Raw genomic sequence first — 21441 nt, forward strand, 5'->3', positions numbered from 1 at the left:
ATGAAAATATATGCCCACACATTAATGCATTAATGCTCACTGGAGCTTTACTTGTCATAGCCAAAATCGAGAAACAACCTAAATGTCCATCAGTTTGCAAATGGATAAACAAATAATGGCACATCCCGTAAAATGAAACACTACTCACCAATAAAAAGAGTGAACTATTGGCACATTAACATGAGTGAATCTCAAAGTAATTATGCTGATGGGAAAAAGACAGACAAATGAGTATATGTGTATGATTTTATCTATATGAAACTCTAGAAAATACCTGTATTTAAACTTACATTAAAATTAAAAGGAAAATGTCGTTCTTTTTTTTTTAACGTTTATTATTTATTTACCTTTTTTTGAGAGAGCGGGGGGTGGGGGGGAGATTGCCCATGTGATCAGGGGAGGGGCAGAGAGACAGAGAGGCAGAGAGAGAGAAGCCCAAGCAGGCTCTGCGCTGTCAGTCCCACTGCGGACTCAGTCTCACAAATCATGAGATCGTGACCTGAGCAGAAATCAAAAGCCGGACGCTTAACCCCCTGAGCCACTCAGACACCCCCTCAGGGGTGGTTCTTACCTCATTTCTCCAGGCAGGGTGAGCAGCACCTAAAGTACTAGCCTAACTTTGGGGGCTTGAAGTCAAGCCTCTGCCTCCTTCCGGATGTCAGACTTTCAGTCTTACCTTGGGACACCGCACCATAAGCCACACAAAGATCCTGTTGTTTTCTGAGAGGCTCCCAGGCTTCTGTTTGCTCAATGCACTCACTCTGTGTCTGCTATTCATTTTTAATTTTTTTAATGTTTTTTATTTATTTTTGAGAGACAGAGAGAGACAGAGCACGAGTGGGGGAGGAGTAGAGAGAGAGGGAGACACAGAATCCGAAGTAGGTTCCAGGCTCCAAGCTGTCAGCACGGAGACTGATGCGGGGCTCGAACTCACGAACTGCGAGATCATGACCTGAGCCGAAGTAGGATGCTTAACCTACTGAGTCACTCAGGCGGCCCTATTCATTTTTTAAATTACATTTTTTCCCTTAAATACACAGAAAACAATGTGACAGCCCCAGATTTCATAAATGTTGCCAGGTGTCCACAGCAGGATATGTAGGTGAGTGCCCTGCTGTCGATTCCATCAACTCTCCTGGCAGCAAACCGCAGGCAGTTCGCGGTGCTTCCTTGTCTCTGCAGGTCTAACAGAAGCCCTGGCCGGTGGCAGCCACGAAGCCTGAGGCTCTGGCTCGCTGCAGGTCAAGTTTGTCCACCAAGCCCATGGAGACGGCACCAGGTCAGGAACGGGAAACCGACCTCCGAATCTTTATTCCTGGGAACTTCTCCCTGGTAACTGGATTACCGTCTGTCCCAGATGAGTGTGGCCGTAGCGCAGTGACCGCCACTGGCGTTCTCTCTGCAAAGTCTCCCCCGGACCTGCTGACGGAGAGGCCCACACCAGGTGCCCACTGTACACAGGCCCCTTGTCTGCAGCTGCAGCAGCGATCAGGCATGGAGCAGACATTTGTGGACTCTGGCCACCCGGCCGCAGGCTCCAGGGCCGCTGTGGTGCATGTGAGGCATGGTTGCCCGCCAAGGAGCTCTCGGGTTGGGTGAGGCACACAGAGGAAGCCAACCACCTGTAGCGGAAGGTGGAGTGGCAAAGTCTGGAGAAGGGCGTGACAAAGTTCGGGGGGGGGGCAGAAGGAGGTATCGGGATAAAGCTATAGAAGTTGGGAAGCTTTCCTGGGAAGGGGAAATTGAAGAAGAAATAGAATTTCTGGAAAGGGTCGGAGGAGGGAATGAGCACAGCCCAAATCTTTCCTCACGTCCACGTGGTCCCCCACAGCAGGACGGCAAGGCAGGCCCAACTCTGAAGCCACACTCAGCCACTTGCTTCTCCTTGGTGCCTGAGGGGGGTAGGGGGGTAGGGGGGTGGGGGTGGGGCCTAGGGTTTCGCGGATTCACTCTTTATTGGCAAGTTCAAAACATAAGAGCGGGAATTTGGGTGGGAAGGGAAAAGTGGGGTCACTCAAGTGGTCGGTTATCACCCAGGGGTCTGGAAGAGGGGAGCCTCCTGGGTGGTGCAGGCTCGGCTCCTTACCCAGTTGTGTAGCTGGTAGCTGTGTCGGCCAGCTGGTGGTCTGTCTCCCGAGATGAATGCCTTGGCCCTGGAGGTCTGGGCTCTCCAAAGCTTGCTGTCAGGCACTCACACTACAACCCTGCAGAGCACACAGCTTCCTTCAGCCGCTGGCCCCACTTGCCTGCCATGAGGCCATCTGGTGTCAGGGTACTTGGAGCTTATCCCTGTGGACACCGCCCCCCCCCCCTCCGGGGGGCTGCCCTTGGACTCCAAGATGATTTCTGGCCTTTCTAACTTGCCCTGGGACCCCCTTCCTCATGAAGGAAGGAATCTTGCCAAAGGAAAGGACAAGGCAGTGAAAAGTGAGAAGTACTAGTAAGCTTTGAAAGGTAGGTTGTTAGCAGATCACACGGGGAATGCTGAGAGCCACCACGGGCTGCGCCATCTGCGATTCTATCCCTGCTGGAGCAGAGGAGGAAGGAAGGACAGGGGCTTTTGGTAAAAACTATGGAACAAAATGGGGACACACATACTTAAGTGCTAAATAAAGACATGTGATAACTGATAACAAGTCCTTCCTACTGATGTTGGAGGGGGCGTGCCCGAGGGCAGAACCAAGCTGGAGGGCCTTTCTCTGAGGATCTCTGTGGAGACTGTAGCACCTGCTAAGAAATTCCGCTCGCCTCACAGAGTTGCCCCGAGTTGCCTCGTCAGGATGGCAGCACGAGGAGCTCCACAGACCCACTTCCCAGGGAAACAAGCAAAGCTGGTAAACACTATTTTTTAAAAACCACACCATTTAAAGTTTCTGGAAATTGTCCTAAGGGCATTCAGTCAGTGAAGAAACATTTATTCAAGAAAAGCTACTAAAACTCAGTAAGGCCAGCGAGAGTCTGGGATTTGAACCGCATCCTATTCCCTCTCTCCTCCCCTCTCCCCAGCTCAGTTTGAGGGAAGCTCTACTCTGGGCGGATGTAGCCAAGAAGACAAGGCTCCCTCTCCCCTCAGTCCCCGGCCAAGTGTGTAAACTAATAGGCAGTATCTATCTTTGCCCCCAGCTCCTGACAGAGAGCTCCTAAAACCCTTGTGATTTCCTAAGTGATAAGAGCACTTTGAGCATTTTTTGTTCTAATATTTGATCTTTGATCCCGGTTCCTGACACAGAGCTCCTAAATCCCTTAGAGTTTCCCGGGTGATAGGAGTGTCTTTTATCCTAATGAGGCAACTCTTGGTGGGCTCTTGGATAGCTTTGGGATGGGAGCTGGTCAGCAGAAAGACCAAGCCATGATTAGAAATTTGAAATTTTCAACCCCACTGCCCATCCTCCAGAGGGACTGAAGATTGAGTTAATGATAGATCATGCCTCCATGTATGGAATGAAGCCTCCATAAAATCCCCAAAGTATGGGATTCGAAGATCTGGGTTCGTGAACACACTTATATGCCAGGAGGGTGACATACCCCAACTCCACGAGGACAGAAGCTCCTGCTCTCGGGACTTTTCCAGACCTCACATATCACTTCATCTGACTGCTTATTCATATCCTTTATCATACCCTTTATAATAAACTGGCAAACATAAATCAGTATTCTCCTGAGTTCTGTGAGCCACTCCAGCAAGTTATCAACCCCTAGGAGGGGGTTATAGGAACCCCAATTTATAGCCATGTAGTCATAAGTACAGATGATAATCTGGAACTTGCCATTGGCATCTGAAGTGGGGCTGTCCTTTGGGAGGACCTAGCTAGCTCAGTCAGAAGAGCATGCAACTCTTGATCTCAGGAGTGTGAGTTAAAGCCCCATACTGGGTGTAGAGGTTACTTAAATCAACAGATTAACTTGAAGTGGGGCAGTCTTGCAGGGGTGAACCCTTAGACTGTGGGATCTAACACTAACTCCAGGTAGTGTCAGAACTGAATTGAATTGTAGGACAACTGGCTGGTGTTGCAGAACTGCATGATGGGTGGGAAACACACCCATCTAGTGTCAGGAGTGTTGTGAGTTGTTACAGTGGTATGAGAATAAAAGAAACACAGGACTGTTTTTCTTTGTTTTCAAGATTTTACTTTTAAGTGATCTCCACACCTAACGTGTGGCTCAAACTCACAATTCTGAGATCAAGAGTCTCATGCTCTACCAACTAAGCCATCAAGGTGCCCCAGGAGTGTTTTTCTTATACAAAGGGTTACTGTATTTCACCAGGAGAAGCAAGCTACCAGCACTTCTCATCTCCAACTCCAAGTTGAAGGGGCTAAGTTACTGGTGAGTGTAGCCAAGAGGTCAAGGGCTCCTGTTCTCAACCTACAGAATGGAGGTTCTAGCCCAGGGGAAGCAGGCCAAGAATTCTGAGGTCCTGATCACTCCTGCCCCATCATTTCTAGGGCAGAGAGAGGTCCCACACCAGAAAAACAAGCTGAGAAGACCAGGGGCTACCAAACCCACTCAGCTCCCTAAATAGTGGATCACAGATATTGCCTGGGGGAAAGGCAGCCAGTTAGAAAAGAGAACTCTGAAGCTCTCACCAAAGGAATTGATTTTATTTGAAATTGAGCGTAGAGAAGTTCAAATTTAAGGACACTCTTAAAAACAATAGTTCCTCTTAATTAAGAGCAACACACTAAACCATAGGCCAGCTAATTCACTAGAGATAACCAAGAGAAAAGAGAGCTAAGAATAGCCCACCTACTCAAAAAGTGGCCTCTGAAACTACCCTTGCCTGAATTTAATTGGATCAGACCAATGAACAATTTATGCCCCAGGGCACGGTAGAAAATAATACAGCAATTAGCCAGTAATTAGTGGAACCTAACATATTGATGTAATACAAAATGAGGCAGACAGCTTAACAGAGAGATCAAGGAAAGACACACTCAAAAAGAGCCCTGCTAACAGCATTATCACCCCAGGGTGAGTGGCACATGCTCAAGACTGCACACTCTGAAGGGTGTCATCAGAGGCTCCACATTGCAGGGGAAACAGATTTCACATTTAGCAGATGAGGGAAGCTCATCTGCAAATAAGCAAGCAAACAAGAACCAAAGCAAGCCAGAACAAGTGGTGGGGAATCTGTATTCACATTGCTTTTCTCCTAAGATCAGGAAAAAGACAAGGGTATCTGCTCTTGCCTCTTCTATTCAAAATTGTACTGGAGGATGGGACACCTGGGTGGCTCAATCGGGTATAGGCGTCTGACTTCGGCTCAGGTCATGACCTCACGGTTCATGATTTTGAGCCCCACATCGGCTCTGTGCTGACAGCTTAGAGCCTGGAGCCTGCTTCAGATTCTGTGTCTCCCTCTCTCTCTGCCGCTCCCCCGCTTGCACTCTGTCTTTCTCTCTCTCAAAAATAAATAAACATTCAAAATAAAATGTACTGGAGGTGATAGCCAGGGAAATTAAGCAAGAAAAAGAAATAAAAAGCATCGAGATTGTAAAGAAAAGAAGTAAAAACTGTCTCTATTCACAAATGACATGATCTTGTTTATAGGAAATCCTGAAGAATCCACTAAAAAAAAAAAAAACAAAAAACAAAAAACAAAAACCTATTAGAACTAATAAATGAGTTCTGCAAGGTTACGGGATAAAATATGAATATACAAAAGCCCATTGTATTTCTACACACTTGCAATGAACCATCCAAAAATTAACTTACTAAAATGCTCACAATAGCATCAAAAAGAATGAAAGAATAGACAAATAACCCAGTTTATAAGTGAGCAAAGGATCTCAAGATACATTTTTCCAACAAAAAAACACAAATGGCCAATAAGCACATGAAAAGAAACGTGACACATTAGTCATCAGAGAAATGCAAATCAATACCACAAAGATACCACTTTACACCCACTGGGATGTCTAGAATCAAAAAAATTAGCTAACAATAAGTATTGATGGAGACATAAAGAAGTTGGAACACTACATACTGTGAGAATGTAAAATGTCTGAGTTCTTCAAACGATTAAATAGAGTTACCATATGACGCAAAAATTACACTTACAGGTATATGCCCAAAAGAAATGAAAACATATTTCTATACTAAAACTTGTATATAAATGTTTATAGCACCATTATTCCTAATTGCCAAAAGGTGGAAACAACTCAAATGTCCATCAGTGGATGAATGGAAAACAAAACATGATATACTCACACAATGGAATATCGTTTGGCTATAAAAAAGAATGTAGTGGGGTGCCTGGGTGGCTCAGTCGGTTAAGCGTCTGACTTCAGCTCAGGTCACAATCTCACTGTTTGTGAGTTTGAGCCCCACGTCTGGCTGTGTGCCGACATCTCGGAACCTGGATCCTGCTTCGCATTCTGTGTCTCCCTCTCTCTCTGCCCCTCCTAGCTTGTGCTCTGTGTGTGTCTCTCTCTCAAAAATAAATAAACATTAAAAAAAAAAAAAAAAAAGCAATGAAGTGCTAGGCGCCTGGGTGGCTCAGTCAGTTAAGCGTCCAACTCTTGATCTTGGCTCAGGTTATGATCCTAGGGTTGTGGGATGGAGACTCGCATAGGGCTCTGCGCTAAGCATGGGGCCTGCTTAAGATTCTCTCTCTTCCTCCCTCTGCACCTCTCTCCCACTCATACTCCCTCTCAAAATTAAAAAGAATTAAAAAAGTAAAAATAATTTAAAAAGTAATGAAGTGTTGACATATGCTACAACACAGAAGTACCTTGAAAACATGGTTACCTGTAAAAAGCCTGTCATAAAAGGCCACACAATATATGATTCCATTTATAAGAAAGTCCAGAATAGGGAAATAGAAAGACATAGAAAATAGATTAGCGGTTGTTTAGAGCTAAGAGGACAAGGGGTTAGGAAGATGAGAGCTAAAGGCTGTGAGCTGGGTTTTGCTTTGGGGTGGGGTGGGGGACGGGTGTGGGTAATGTTACCTCTTTTTTTTTTTCTTTTTTTAATTGAAGTATAGCTGACACAGTGTGGGGTTTCTTTTTGATGTAATGAAAATCTAAAATGCAGTTGTGGTAATGGTTGCACCTATCCATGGATATACTGAAAACCTTCAGTTGTACACTTTAAATGGGTAAATTGTATAGTATGTGAATTATATCTCAATAAAGCTGTTTTAAAAGAGAAAAAATACCTCTATATACACATAGAACTAAAATACATGACAGCAGGAGTGCCTGGGGGGCTCAGTTGCTTGAGCATCATACTCCTGATTTTGGCTCAGGTCATGATCTCAGGGTCATGGAATCAAGCCCTGCCTTGGGCTCTGTGCTGAGAATGGCACCTGCTTGAGATTCTCTCTCTCTCTCTCTGCCCCTCTCCCCTGATCATGCGCTCGCTCTCTCCCTCTCTCTAAACTAAAAATAATAGTAAAATAAACTCCATGAGAGCAACAATGCAGCAATAATGCAGCAATTGATGAGGAGTTAACAGAGTTCAAATGTTCTAAAGTTCTAGCAGTATTAGAATATTAAAGAAAGTGATCATTTGTATTAGACTGTGCCTTGATTTCCAGTGCCCCAGAGGCTGATTCTGAAACAAGGATTTGGTACAAGCCATGTGGGAGTTGATCTCAAAAAGAGGATGGAGAAGCTGGGCAGGGGCAGGATGGACCAAAAGATGGTGTGCTGTAAATTACCACTGCAGGAGCACCTGGGTGGCTCAGTCGGTTAAGCATCCAACTTCAGCTCAGGTCATGATCTCACAGTTCGTGAGTTCGAGTCCCATGTCGGGCTCTGTACTGACAGCCCAGAGCCTGGAACCTGCTTCAGATTCTGTGTCTCCTTCTTTCTCTGCCCCTTCCCTGTCTGCACACTCTCCCTCAAAAAATATTTTTTTTAAATTTTTTAATAAATAAAGATTTAAAAAAATTTTAAGAGAAAAATATGTAGATATTTAGATATACATTTCAATAAACAGTACTGGGCCAACTAGATTCCCACATGGAAAAGACTCCTATCTGACACCATACAATCAGTTCCAAATGGAGTGCTGATCTACATGTGAGGGTAAAAAATATATACACAAAGCTTTAAAAGAAAAACAAAGGAGAATACCTTCATGACCTTAAAGTTGGCAAACATTTCTTAATGGCAAGTAAAAAGCACTGACCATAAAAAGAAAATTGATAAACTGGAAATTTTCAATTTAATAATTTCTGTTCATAAAAAAAAAAGTCATTAAAGAAAGTGAGAAGGCAACATACTGCATCAAGAAAGTAAAGAATTGCTACAAATTAAAGGGAAAGATCATCTAACAGAAGACGACACAGAAGACCCATAGTTCCTAGGATGCCTGGATGGCTCATCTGACTCTTGATTTCAGCTCAGGTCATGATCTCACAGTCATGAGATCAAGCCCCACATCGGTCTACACACTGGGTGTGGAGCCTACTTGAGATTCTCTCTCTCTCTCTCTCTCTCTCTCTCTCTCTCTCTCTCTGCCTCTCTCTATATATATTTATTAAAAAAAAGAAGACCCATTGTTCCTGAGAGATGATGCAAATGACTAAGAAGCATATGAGTGAGAAGCAGCCCCATTTAATTAGTTATCAGGGAAACGCAGATTAAAAGCTCACCTACCAAAAAGGTTAACATAAAAACATTGGAAAATGCCAAGCCTCCAGGGGTGCAAGGGAACAGTGGTTGTTCCATTTCACACTGTGTCTCCCTCTCTCTCTGCTCCTCCTTCGCTTGTGCATGCATCCTCTCTCTCTCAAATATAAATAAACATTAAAAAAAAAAAGAACCTTTAAAAAAAATAATAAATAGAGACACCTGGGTGGCTCAATCGGTTAAGTGTCCAGCTCCTGATTTCAGCTCAGGTCATGATCTCATGGTTTGTGGGATCGAGCCTCACATTGGGTTCCATACTGACAGTGCAGAGCCTGCTTGGGATTCTCTCTCTCCCTCTCTCTGCCCCTCCTCTGCTTATTCTCTCTCTCAAGATAAATAAATAAAACTCAAAAAAATAATAAATAAATTGAATAATATACAATAACAAGGCAATACCATAAAATAATGAGAATAAAAAGGCCTTGACTATATGAGAAAAGCCCACAAATGCCTAAAATAAGACAGCCTGTTTGATTCCATTTATATGAAGTTCAAAGGCCAGAAAAACAAATCTAGGGGTTAGAAGTTCAAAGAGTTATTACTCGGGGGGCGCCTGGGTGGCTCAGTCGGTTAAGCGTCCGACTTCAGCCCGGGTCACGATCTTGCGGTCCGTGAGTTCGAGCCCCGCGTCGGGCTCTGGGCTGATGGCTCAGAGCCTGGAGCCTGCTTCTGATTCTGTGTCTCCCTCTCTCTCTGCCCCTCCCCCGTTCATGCTCTGTCTCTCTCTGTCTCAAAAATAAATAAACGTTAAAAAAAAAAAATTTTAAAAAAAAAAAAAAAAAAAAAAGAGTTATTACTCGGGCCAAGTGGAAGGAGGCCTGTGGGGTCTCTGGGTCCTGGTAATGTTGGTTCTTGAGCTGCATGCTGGATACCCAGGTGTGCTCACTTTGCAAAGATTCATCAAGTTAGACACTTAGGCATACTTTTCCATGTGTATATTATACTTCAATAAAAAGCTTTGTAAAGTCATTTAAAAATTTTTTTACTGTTTATTTATTTTTGAGAGAGAGAGAGAGAGAGAGAGTGAGAGCAGGGGAGGGGCAGAGAGAGAGGGAGACACAGAATCCAAAGCAGGCTCCAGGCTCTGAGCTGTCAGCACAAAGCCTGACATGGGGCTCAAACCCACGACCCATGAGATCATGACCTGAGCCGAAGTCGGATGCTTAACCAACTGAGCCACCCAGGTGCCCCAAGTCATTTTTTTTAATGTTTATTTATTTTTGATATAGTGGTTACATAAATATTGACAACGTGAAGAAAAAGTGTAGAATAGTGCTAAAATTGATTCCAAGTGGAGAAATAGCAAAATATGCAAAAATACATGTTTATCTTTGTAGACAGGTGTTTCCATCTATACAGTGGTTAGATAAATATAATGCTTAAATGGACCTTATACAGACTTTTTTGTACATTTCTTGATAGATAGGATGTATTCAGTGATTCAAAAAATACATATTCAGATACTTAATGATTAGTGAAGTATAGGTGTTAAGGCATCTGGACACAATGAATACAAGTTTTTCCCACCAAAACTCCAGCCAGGTCAAGCCAAGGATGGTCCTGCCCTAGGGTGCCCGTGGGAACACTGACCCAAGGGAATAGCACCAGCCAGTGGTGAAAAAGGATCCAAGCATGTGACGGCAAAGTTACTCAAAGTCATTATACACTAAGTTTGTACCAGGTCTCATTTCACATTACTTCCACTGGGTAGATTATTCTATTATCCCCAGGTTTGAGGAAAGGAAACTGGGGCTCAACAAGGAACGTCTAGCACAGTAGTAACTCTACAAACCTTTTAAATGTCATGAAAATTGGTGGGCTAGTCCTGATTTTTAAAGTAAACTTCAGGTTTGAACGAATTCGCTGACACCCCAAATCTACTCCCTCTAACCTGGAAGTGTCTCAACAGTGAGAGTGCAGTAGGGAAAAGAATGCTGCTGCAACAGTCCTCTACTGCCACCTTGTGGCTACTGGGGGTGGGCTCTGCCCTGCTCCCACAAATGAAAATTGCCCTGGGATCCCACACCCTTGCTTGACCTGACTCAAAGGCCACGCCCCAGAAAGGACCCTGGGTGGTGAGCTAACCACTGGCTTCACGCCTAGTAGGGTTGTACCCCGAGGGGCTAATTGCTGGGCCTGGCCTGGAGGGCACTAAAACAGAACATCTGGAGTCACAGAAATTTCCCAGTCGAGCAGGCTCAGGGAAGTTGTGAGAGACACCTGGATATAGCAAAGATACAGAAATAAGGATGCAAACAACTCAGAGACCCAGAGCGATGAGGGATAGCTAGAGGGAGGGAAAGAGAGTCCAAGTCAGACCCAGAAAGTGACACCAAGGAACTCAGAGCCACAGATACACAGAATGGCCAGGCAAGAGGATCCTGTACCAGGAAAAACACTTACCCCTGCCCTTCAAGGGGACTTCCAGGCAGTCCTCCAGCAAATCTGAACACCCACTTTCAGAAGGTCCGGGGCACTGTAATTCCTACTTCTTTCTGGGATTCTCTAGCACAAATTAGCTTATCTCAGGGCGTTCCCTAGGACAGACGAGGGTGCTGCCTCTGCTGTGGGAGGTCCCACTCTCCAGCTTCCCAAACCTGGCTGCCATGGTGTCTTCAGCCAGCACTCCTCCTGGTGAGTGTTTGCCTGTCCTCTTTCATATACATAATGTCTATTTTCATACATAAAAACATCTATAGCATTTGCCTAGGAGAAAACAAAACTGACTGTGGGTTTTCTCCCAACTGGCTGTCCCACTGAGGCTGATAAACAGCTGTGAATTTGGAGGGCCCAACAATCTGTCTTGGGCTTCTTCAGTGAAGACCCCTGCCGGGCCGATGAATCGAATTCATCTGCCCCGTGCAGTCTGCTCAGTTCACGGCTTCATCAGTAGAACCAGCACTGCCTCCATGTAGGCACTCACAGGCTCTGGGAGAATTCGGGGTGAGTTAACAGGAGAGGGACATAGAAGATGGGAAATGAGAACTCCCACGTTCAATCCGTTATTCCCCTCGTACATTCCCTACCGCGTGCCACCCCCTGGCCACATTGTTTTCTTCCACAAGCACTTCCACTCCCGCCACTGTCACTGGCCTGAGGCCTAGATTATGGGACCCGACCTGGATTCTAATTCTGGTCTCATCGATTACCATCTGGCTCTCTGTGCCTCCACTTCCCCGACTAGAGAACAGAACACTGATAGGGTCAACCTCATAGTGCTGTTGTGAGGAGTCAATGAGTTAATGCTGCAAAGTGTGGTATTGAACAGTGCTAATACCAGGGACTTTGGGGTCAGACTGGCCTTGGCAAATTCACTGAATCAGTCCAGATTTCCGTTTCTTGTCTGTAAAATGGGCACAGTGACTCTAAATTCATCCACTGCATCGAATTAAATGTCGTGAGAGACCCTATAGGACCTGAGATGTGAGACTTGGCTATAGTGGCTTTCAAATGTCCTGTCTCCTCAGCTGGGCCTCCTCATCCCTCCACACCACTTAGCCCCACCTCTTCTTCTGCATCCCTCTCCAGAAAGTCTGGCCTGCCCAGCCTACAGCTGCTAGCCTCAGAACATTCCCTCCATTCCTTGTCAAGTCCAAGCTGTCCAAACCACAGCTGCTGGTCTTCCGAATAATCCCTCTATTCCCATTTCAGACACCAGCTGTACCATTCCCATGAAAAACCTGGAAGGCCTTCCTCAAATTACCAATCCCTTTGCTCCTTCATAGTCTTCTCCTGCCAGTCGTTAACTGTGCTTCATTCTGCTACCTGTGCTCTGCGTCATTCTCTTGTACAACGGAAAAGCCAAACAGGCGGCACCGGGTCAACTTTAACAGACCCAATAATTACCGAGGCAGGTGAAGTTTCCCGTGCACACGAGGCCTCACTCCGTTCCTCACTTTTCAGAGGAAACTCCAGTCTGAACTGTGCACTCACTTTTTTTTTAAGCTTATTTACTTATTTATTTGGGGGTGGGGGGCAGAGAGACACAGAGAAAGAATCTCAACCAGACTCCAGGCTCAGCACAGAGCCCGACATGGGCTCCGTGAACTGAGCCGAAATCAACAGACCCATGCCTAACCTACTGAGTCACCCAGGTGTCCCTTACTTTTTAAATTATTATCTATTCTAGTATTTTCATTTATGGCTTTACTACATATATAGTCTTGAACTATATAAAAATGGCATTCCTCTACAACTTTTTTCATTCGATACACTGGTTTTTACCTTAATCCATGACTAAATCACTCATTTCACTGCCGAATAAAGTTCTAACCCACAAAATGCTGTAATTATCTTTCTCTGGTCAATGGTTATTTACACTGTTTCTGGGTTTTCTTCTATCAAACCCAGTCCTGGGGTGCCTAGGTGGCTCAGTCCATTAAGCAATAGACCTTTGATTTCTGCTCAGGTCACGATCTCACAGTTTGTGGGACCAAGCCTCATGTTGGGCTCTGTGCTGACAGTGCGGAGCCTACTTAGGATTCTCTTTCTCTCCCTCTCTCTACCCCTCTCCCCTGCTTACATGCTCTCGCTCTCTTTCTCTCTCAAAATAAATTAATAAATAGACACTAAAAACAAAACAGTCCTAGTGGGAACATTTCTGAGCTACTAAAGCTACTGAAACTTAAGCTTAGGGGTCCCACACCCCAGCTTCCCCCATTTCCTGGGGCCTAGGCCTACAGGCAGAAAACCCTCCACCACCAGCCCCCTTGACCCCCACCCACGTCCACCCACATCCTGACCCCCTCCCCCACACCTCCCATAGCCAGATTGCCACAAAGTTCCGGTATCCCTAATCCTAGCCACTCTGCAGGCTCTGGGATCCACCCTCCTGTCTACAGGTCCCACATCAGGGACTCTTCCTCAAAGTCAGGGCACGCCCACCCATAACTCCCCACTCCAGGGCCTGAGCCCCTTACCACACCCAGCTCCACCCACACTTGGGCCTCCTCCCACACCCCAGCCCCCTCTCCAGTTTCTCAGTGTCCCTAACCCCCCACTCCAGGCCCCTCACCCACACAAGCCCAGGCGATCTTGGCCCAGGTCCCAAGCCCCAACTCCAAGTCTGATCCCCCCAAGCTCTGGCCACTACCCTGCTTCCAGCCCTCCTCTAGTGTGTGCCCCCACACCGTGGTCTCCTCCCCACAATGGGACTCCCCCCTCAACACACGCACACCCTGTCCCCCAACCCCCTTAGCCAGACCTCCCTCCCACACACCGTCCAGGCTCCACATAGACCTCTTCCTCACTCTCCAAGACCCTCTTCACCCACCTGGTCCCTCCCTCCCCACATACACTCCCAGGGTCCCTTCCAAGGCCTCTGGAGCAAACCTCCAGTGTGGTCACCCAGCATCACCAATTCAAAGAATGGTGAAGAGTGGGAAATACACAAGAAAAGGTAACTGGGGCGCCTGGATGGCTCAGTCAGTTAAGCTTCCGACTTCAGCTCAGGTCACGATCACACTGTCTGTGAGTTGGAGTCCAGCGTTGGGCTATGAGCCAACAGCTCAGAGCCTGGAGCCTGCTTTGGAGTCTGTGTCTCCCTCTCTCTCTGCCCCTCCGATGCTCACGCTCTGCCTCTCTCTCAAAAATAAATAAACATTAAAAAAAAAAAAAAAAGTGAAACACCCTGAAATATGGCTGCTCATGCATAAAAAAACACTCAGTAGAGGGGCGCCTGGGTGGCTCAGTCGGTTAAGGGGCCGACTTCGGCTCAGGTCATGATCTCATGGTCCGTGAGTTCAAGCCCCGTGTCGGGCTCTGGGCTTACAGCTCAGAGCCTGGAGCCTGTTTCAGATTCTGTGTCTCCCTCTCTCTGACCCTCCCCCGTTCATGCTCCATCTCTCTCTGTCTCAAAAATAAATAAACGTTAAAAAAAAAAAAAATTAAAAAAAAAAAAACAACTCAGTAGAGGTTTTCCCAAATTTGACAGCACCCAAAACTTTTACAAGACATTAGCAATGATACATTGTGAAGCTAGAAGCAAGTTTTCTAAATTTCAGTAAAAATGTTTTTAGAAGAGTTAATCAGGCTAAGAAGGAAGACTTCATTATCTTCCATTCTTTCCCATAGAAATTATTCTAATTTTATATATTCTAATTTAAAATATTTAAAATCACTATCAGATGAAGTAGTGACAAGCTTATGCAGTTAATGTTTCCAGTAAAATTCACATTTTGACAATTTTAAAATTTGTTGCATTAAAAATTTTGTGTCAGCTTTTCTAAATTTGCAATTGCTCTGCTTTGTCATTCCAAATCAATATAAACTTTCAGGGATGCCTGGCTGGTTCTGTTGGTAGAGCATGCCAGGCTTGATCTCAGGGTTGTAGGTTCGAGCCCCACCTTAGGTATACAGACCACTTAAAAATAAAATCTTAAGGGGCAGCTGGGTGGCTCAGTCGGTTGAGCATCCGACTTCAGCTCAGGTGGTGATCTCACGGTTTGTGAGTTTGAGCCCTGCATCGGCTCTGTGCTGACAGCTCAGAGCCTGGAGCCTGCTTTGGAGTCTGTGTCTCTCTCTCTCTGCCCCTCCCCAGCTCATGCTTTCTCTCTCTCTCTCTCAAAATAAATAAACATTAAAAAAATTTTTTTAATAAAAAGTAAAATCTTAAAGTATATATGAACAAACTTTTGCACAAACATTATGTTAATGGTTTTATGTTCTCTTCCTAGAAAGAACTTCTGGCATTGTGTGAGCTTCAGCTTCCACTTCTGGGATCTGCCTGCGGGGGTCTTCTGGGGCAGGTGTATCTGTTTTCCAAGGGACACACCCAGGGCATCGCTCCTGGGCATCAGGTTTGCACTTCAGTTTTCAGAAGCAATGTTGTTCTTAAGACAGGTGTACCCCTTTAAAAATGGAACTTAGACCTGTGTACCCCCCTGTACCTAGATCTAGAAGCCTAGAAGGTCTCAGTCACCCAGGATGAAAGGGTAGAACACAGCAAACTCCACCCACCTCTAGCAGCAAAACTGGTTCTCCAAGGGCTGTGTGGTGGAGGGGATGGCTTCAGCACTCACTGTGGAAAATCCCAATGTTGATCATTACAAGTTAATACATTAATATTTTACTAGTTTACTAAGAATTTGAAGGTAATTAATAGCTCTCAAGACTTTACACATCAAACTAACAGGCATTTTACTTTTACATTACAAGCAAAAAGTTAAAACTGCTGCTCAGTTTTTAAAATATGATTTATTTCTCATTGTTTAGTGAACTTTAATTTCTCAATAGTTCTTTTTAGTTTGGTAAACATTGTTTGGAGGTACTTGTTATTCTCTTTTGTAGTCTGATTGGAGTAGAACAAAACACTAAGTGCCTTTGTGTACTGGTGAAACTGCAAAACGTTGCAGGGTTTTTAAATTAGCTAATGCAGTGGAGACAACAAAGACTTTGTCCAGCTTTGACTGCATTTGAATCCAGATTTCAAGCGGTCACAAATTCAATGCTTTCTTCAATTTAACAGACAAGCTTCTAGAAACTACTGACATTCACAGTCAACATTGCTAACAAACACAGAACTAAAACCAGCTTCAGTGCAGACCCTTTCCAATCATAGTGTCTTTGGTCTCTCAAACACGAACACGGTTTTTAGTCTTTCAACTTTAACAATGCCAGTAAAAACATTCTTTTATTCTAATACTGCCAAATAACTACGTAATTTTCCTTATCAGACACTTATTATAACTTATATAAAGAGATAGATTGTTAAAAAAACAAAATTCAACCGAGTAAATTTTAACGATCTTATTTATTGGCTTTATTCAGTGATTCATGAATCTGGCAACATCCCATCTAGCAGAAAGAAAGGAGGTCTGAGGTGAAATAAGAGACTTTTATAGGCAAAAGGGAGAGGAAACAAAGAAGTTATACTAGCAAAAAGTGGATTGGCTGTGCCAAGGTCACTTTCCTTTAAGAGAAGGCAGGGGTTATCAGGCAGATTACCCCTCTACTGCTGATCAGGTAGTTCCTGATTGACTGGTTTAAGATTCCATTTCAGAGTCAAACTGTAATTAAATTAAGTCTAAGTTTGGTGATGTGGCTTAGCAGAAGTATCTCCATATGGGGGCCTGTTGTCTTGTTTTAACAAGATAAACAGATTTGATGGAGAGACATTTCTTGGAATGAAAGGCACTGGCTCTAGATAAGAAACCCTTTTTGTAAATTATGCTCTAATCTAAAATCTGGGTATGTTTGACTTCATTGGCTCAGTTTAGCCAGAAAAAAAGTGGCAAAGGAAAATGTATGACTGTGGCAGAGAAATGTTTTAAACCTATGTTTCTATCACTGACCAATTCTGACCTACCAGTCTAACTAAGAAAGCTGTCTGTCCTCCCCATCACTCTGTATCTCAGCCACTTTCTGTGTCTTCACTACACCTGTCAATCAGTACTTGAAATACTGTACCATCTATTTCTTTTTCCAGCTCACTGCCCTCACTGTGATCCCAGCCACTCAAGGCCAGAGCTTTGCATTGCCTGGTTCAGAACCCCCAGTTCCTGGAAAAGTGCCAAAACTGTAGTGCAATTCAAAATACATGTGGAGTTATTAAATAGATATCCAGTAATTATGTTAGAGTGAAAATACTTTGAAAGTTGCAAAATAAAATTATTACTTATATTCTTTTCTTTCTTTTTCTTTTTTTTTTTTTTTTTTTTGGTAAACTCTGCCCCCAAGGTGGGGCTTGAACTCATGACCCCCAAGGTCAAGAGTCTCACACTCTACCAACTGATCCAGCCAGGAACCCCTATAACTTATTTTAAAAAGCATGGCATACATAGTACTTGTATAGTGATACCAACTTTTTGACAATTGCCACCCTAGTGAAAATAAAAAGTACACTCACTGATTCAAAATATCTAGGGGTGCCAGGCTAGTTTAGCCTGTAGAGTATGTGACTCTTGATCTTGGGGTTTTTAGTTTGAGCCCCACATTGTGTATAGAAATTACTTAAAAAAATTTTTTTTAGGGGCACCTGGGTGACTCAGTTGGCTAAGCGGCCAACTCTTGATTTTGACTCAGGTCATCTCACGGTTTCGTGAGTTCGAGCCCCACATCGGGCTCTGCACCCTGACCATGTGCCTGGGATGCTCTCTCTCCCTCTCTCTGTGCCCCTCCCCTGCTCTCACTCTCTCTTTCTAAAAATAAATTAATTTTAAAAGATAAAAACAAATTTAAAAAACAAATTTAAAAAAATATTTAGACATTATCTGCATAAAAATCACATACATCAAAGAGAAATATATTTTTAAAAATAATGTGTACAAGCTCTGTGAACATACCAAAAAAAACATTGAATTGTACACTTTATTTTAATTTTTTTTAATGTTTATTTATTTTGAGAAAGAGACAGAGCATGAGCAGGGGAGAGGCAGAGAGAGAAGGAGACACAGAATCTGAAGCAGACTCCAGGCTCTGCACTGACAACAGAGAGCCCGATGAAGGGCTGGAACTCATGAACCATGAGATCATGACCTGAGCCAAAGTCATACGCTTAACCGAGTCACTCAGGCACCCCTTTAATTTTCATTTTAGAGAGAGAGAGAGAAAACACAAGCAGGGGAGAAAGGCAGAGGGGGAAAGAGAGAGAATCTTAAGCAGGCACCCCTAAACTGTACACTTTAAATGGGGTAATTGTATGGTAGGTGAATAATTTCTCAACAGAACTGTTATAAAATCATATTAAAACACTAGTGGCACAGAGCCTGCTTGGGCTTCTCTCTCTCCCTCTCTCCCTCTGCCCCTCCCCTGGCTCATGTACACACACTCTCTCTCTCTAAATAAATAAATAATTTTTTAATAAAATAAAATCATATTAGAAATAAATCATGTGCACAGTTTACTGTGGAGAGTGGTGGTTAAACGCCAGCTCTGGGGCCAAGTAGCCACTTCCAGCTGTGTGGCCCAGAGCTTCACTTAACCATTCACTTCACCTCCTCATCCTGAAATCGGGTGATGAATCCTCTCTAGATAGGCTGTTGTGAGGATGACATGAGTTAACACGTGGAAAGTCCTGGAAAACAGCCTGCCAAGTAGCAAGCACTCGCTTAGGCTGCTCTTGTAGACGAAGCTGCTGTCGGCCAGGGTGAGAGGTGCCTGGGCCCCTTCCTTAGGTGCTTAGCAGTAGCCTGTGCGACACGTGGATAAGGGGGTGACCTGAGATACGGAACTCTGAAATAGGTTGTGAGTGTGTGTGTGTGTGTGTGTGTGTGACAACAGGAAGGTTTATGTTACAAGTTGTTGACTATCGAGTACCCCTGGGAAATGAAGAGGACAGCTGCGAGGTCTGGTTGATTAGAGACATAAGCAGCAGTTGGACAAGGATGCTAAGGGGCCTGTGGACCTGTGGGTGGGAGGAAAGCATTACTGAGCTCTAACAGAAGCCCAATGAAAGGTCAAGGAGAAGTGACGTCGCCTGGCCTCAGTTCGGTGAACCGTTTCCACTTCTCTCCTTTTGCACAGGTCTTCAGGCTTGTAATTTGCCCTCAGTTTGAAGCGCTCCCCAAGTCCAAGGTCCCCTGGCAGCTTTCTGGCCTCACTTCACGCAGCCCGCCTCCTCCTGCCTGTTCAACAGGCAGCCCTGCTCTTATCTTACCTTACCTGCTCTGGGCTCACCAGCTGTCCTGTCCCTTCACCTCAGCTATCCTTCAGCCTCTAGGGTCCCAGTTACTGAAGACTACGACTTCCGGAAGACTGTGACCATTATGGGAGCGCGAACCTATGAATGGATGGACAAAGGCACTGCGCGACTTGACCGGAGCGCCGACCTTTACTGGGCTACGAAGAGTACCTGAGTGACTGCGCATGCGTAATAGGGAGGCTCCTTGACAAGCACGCAGTTGAACCGGAGCAGCCAATCCTCGCGAAGAGGGACTGAACCGCTTCCTCTACAAGAAAACCCCGCCCACACTGCTTGGGCCCTAGCCTCGCAAGCGGCTTCATCCGCGGCCGGGCCGCAAAAGCCCTCCTTTAATGCTGATTGGCTGGAAGCCACCGCGGTCCTATTCTGATTGGCTATTTCTCAGTCCTTTGCGTGAAGTGGAAGGGTGGTAATGAATAGCCTCTAGGAAGGAGCTTCCTAGACGCGGAGGAGTCATTTCTGGAGGCCAGACTGGACCTAAGAGAGCCAAGCCTTCACTACACACTCTTCAGGGGAGTGGCTGCCACACACCCACATATCCCCCTTCGTGAGATCCCCCCTGCACCGTTTCCTTATCCCCTCTCCCAGAAGGCACTTAGAATCCGCAGCAGAGGGCCCTTCCTGATGCCTCCCCAACTGACAAGTCAGCCAAGGCCTGACTCCTGAAAAGTGAGCCCTCAGACCGCCGCTACCCTTCAGATGGCCGCCCTTGCACCCTGTCTTACACCTGCTAACCTTCTCTCACACAGGCTGTGTTTCTAGCTCCACCCCCTCAACCCCCATCGTTAAAGGCCTCGGACCAGCACTCTGAACACACATAGGGAAACTTGCTGAAAATGCAGAGAGGGGGTAAGGAGGGTGGGGGACTCCCGAGGGAGACAGAACACAGGAAGTGGGTCCGGGTGGGAATTTAGTGTGTATTTCTCAAAGGGAGGAAACATCGGAGACAACTGGAGTAACCTCCCCCCTCATGAATGGGGTCTTTTCCCTACTCTACCAGACCCCCTCGAAATAGACAATCAGCCTGTTGATGTCTGTGACATTCATTCCATCTTGGGAGGCAGGAAAAAACACATTGTGCTCCCGCCATGTGCCGGGCAAGATACCAGCCACTTCCTTTTTATTTTACCTCTGGTCAATCTTAGATAATCCCTGTTTTATTACCTTTTCTCAGTGCAGTGAATGGTTTTGAGGATGCATCTCTGTTATTCACAGAGCAATAGTTAGTGCTTGCAGAAGGGGAAAAGCAGTTTGGGACTGTAAGGAGCTGTGGCAGTGATTGACATGAGCAGAGGCGGGACCCTGGGCGTCAGTGCTGATTCTCAGGCAGCCACTCTTGACAACAGACTTCCCTCCTTTGTAATCCTTTGCAACGCTGACTTCAGAAGGGGAAGTGTTCAGAGCTGGATCACAGTTTTCTCTCTCTCTCAACTTTAATACCTCCAGGCTGTCATCTGCACCCACCCAACTAAGTGTGGCTCCCCATCACCCACTCCTCTCAGCCTTTCATCACCCAAGGTATGATTTTCCTGGAAGCCTCAGTTGCCTCTTACCCAGCTCTCCCATTTGGTAGATAAGAAATCAGACCCGGGGTGCCTGGGTGGCTCAGTCAGTTGAACGTCTGACTTCGGCTCAGGTCATGAACTCTCAGTATGTGAGCTTGAGCCCCGCGACGGCCTAGAGCCTGCTTTAGATTGTGTGTCTCCCTCTCTTTTCCTCCCCCACCCCCACCCCACTTGCACTCTCTCTCTCTCTCAAAAATAAATAAAGGTTAAAAAAATTTTGTTTTAATTTAAAAAAAGAAAGAGAAACAAATCAGACCCAAATGGATGGCTCCAGAGATTCTGATGAGGAATGCATGTCCAAGAATCAGGGCAAGTGGCCAGCCCGCCTTGAAAGTAATTTCCTGAAAACAGCCTTCACTGCCAGTCCAGCCTCTCAGTTGAGAGGGCAACTGTTCACCCTAAACACTCCTAATGAATGAAAAGACAGTTTAGTAAACACTTCTTACCATGCAAAACTTCTAAAGGTTTCAACACCCAGTTTTATGACCATCCATAAGTGCTGGTTTTAAGTCTTAGAAGATAAATTCACTAACCTGGGAACTGACTTTGTACCACTTCCATTGCTGCCTGCCACTGAGTGAATGGCCGGCCTTTG

At 45.3% G+C, this 21441-nt stretch overlaps 1 long non-coding RNA gene across 1 annotated transcript; it reads right to left on the reverse strand.

The window, feature by feature from the left end:
• Positions 1 to 369: 369 nt before the first annotated feature.
• LOC144613175 (uncharacterized) lies at positions 370 to 19827 on the reverse strand. The gene is made up of 3 exons (XR_013550518.2): positions 19242 to 19827; positions 15600 to 15660; positions 370 to 2204 (listed from the first exon to the last, which is right to left on the reverse strand). It is a non-coding gene; the product is annotated as an uncharacterized LOC144613175 (long non-coding RNA).
• Between the last annotated feature and the right edge of the window lie 1614 nt (positions 19828 to 21441).

Source organism: Panthera onca, chromosome D2 (assembly GCF_046562875.1).
Source record: "Panthera onca isolate mPanOnc1 chromosome D2, mPanOnc1 haplotype 2, whole genome shotgun sequence".
Taxonomy (NCBI): Eukaryota; Metazoa; Chordata; class Mammalia; order Carnivora; family Felidae; genus Panthera; species Panthera onca.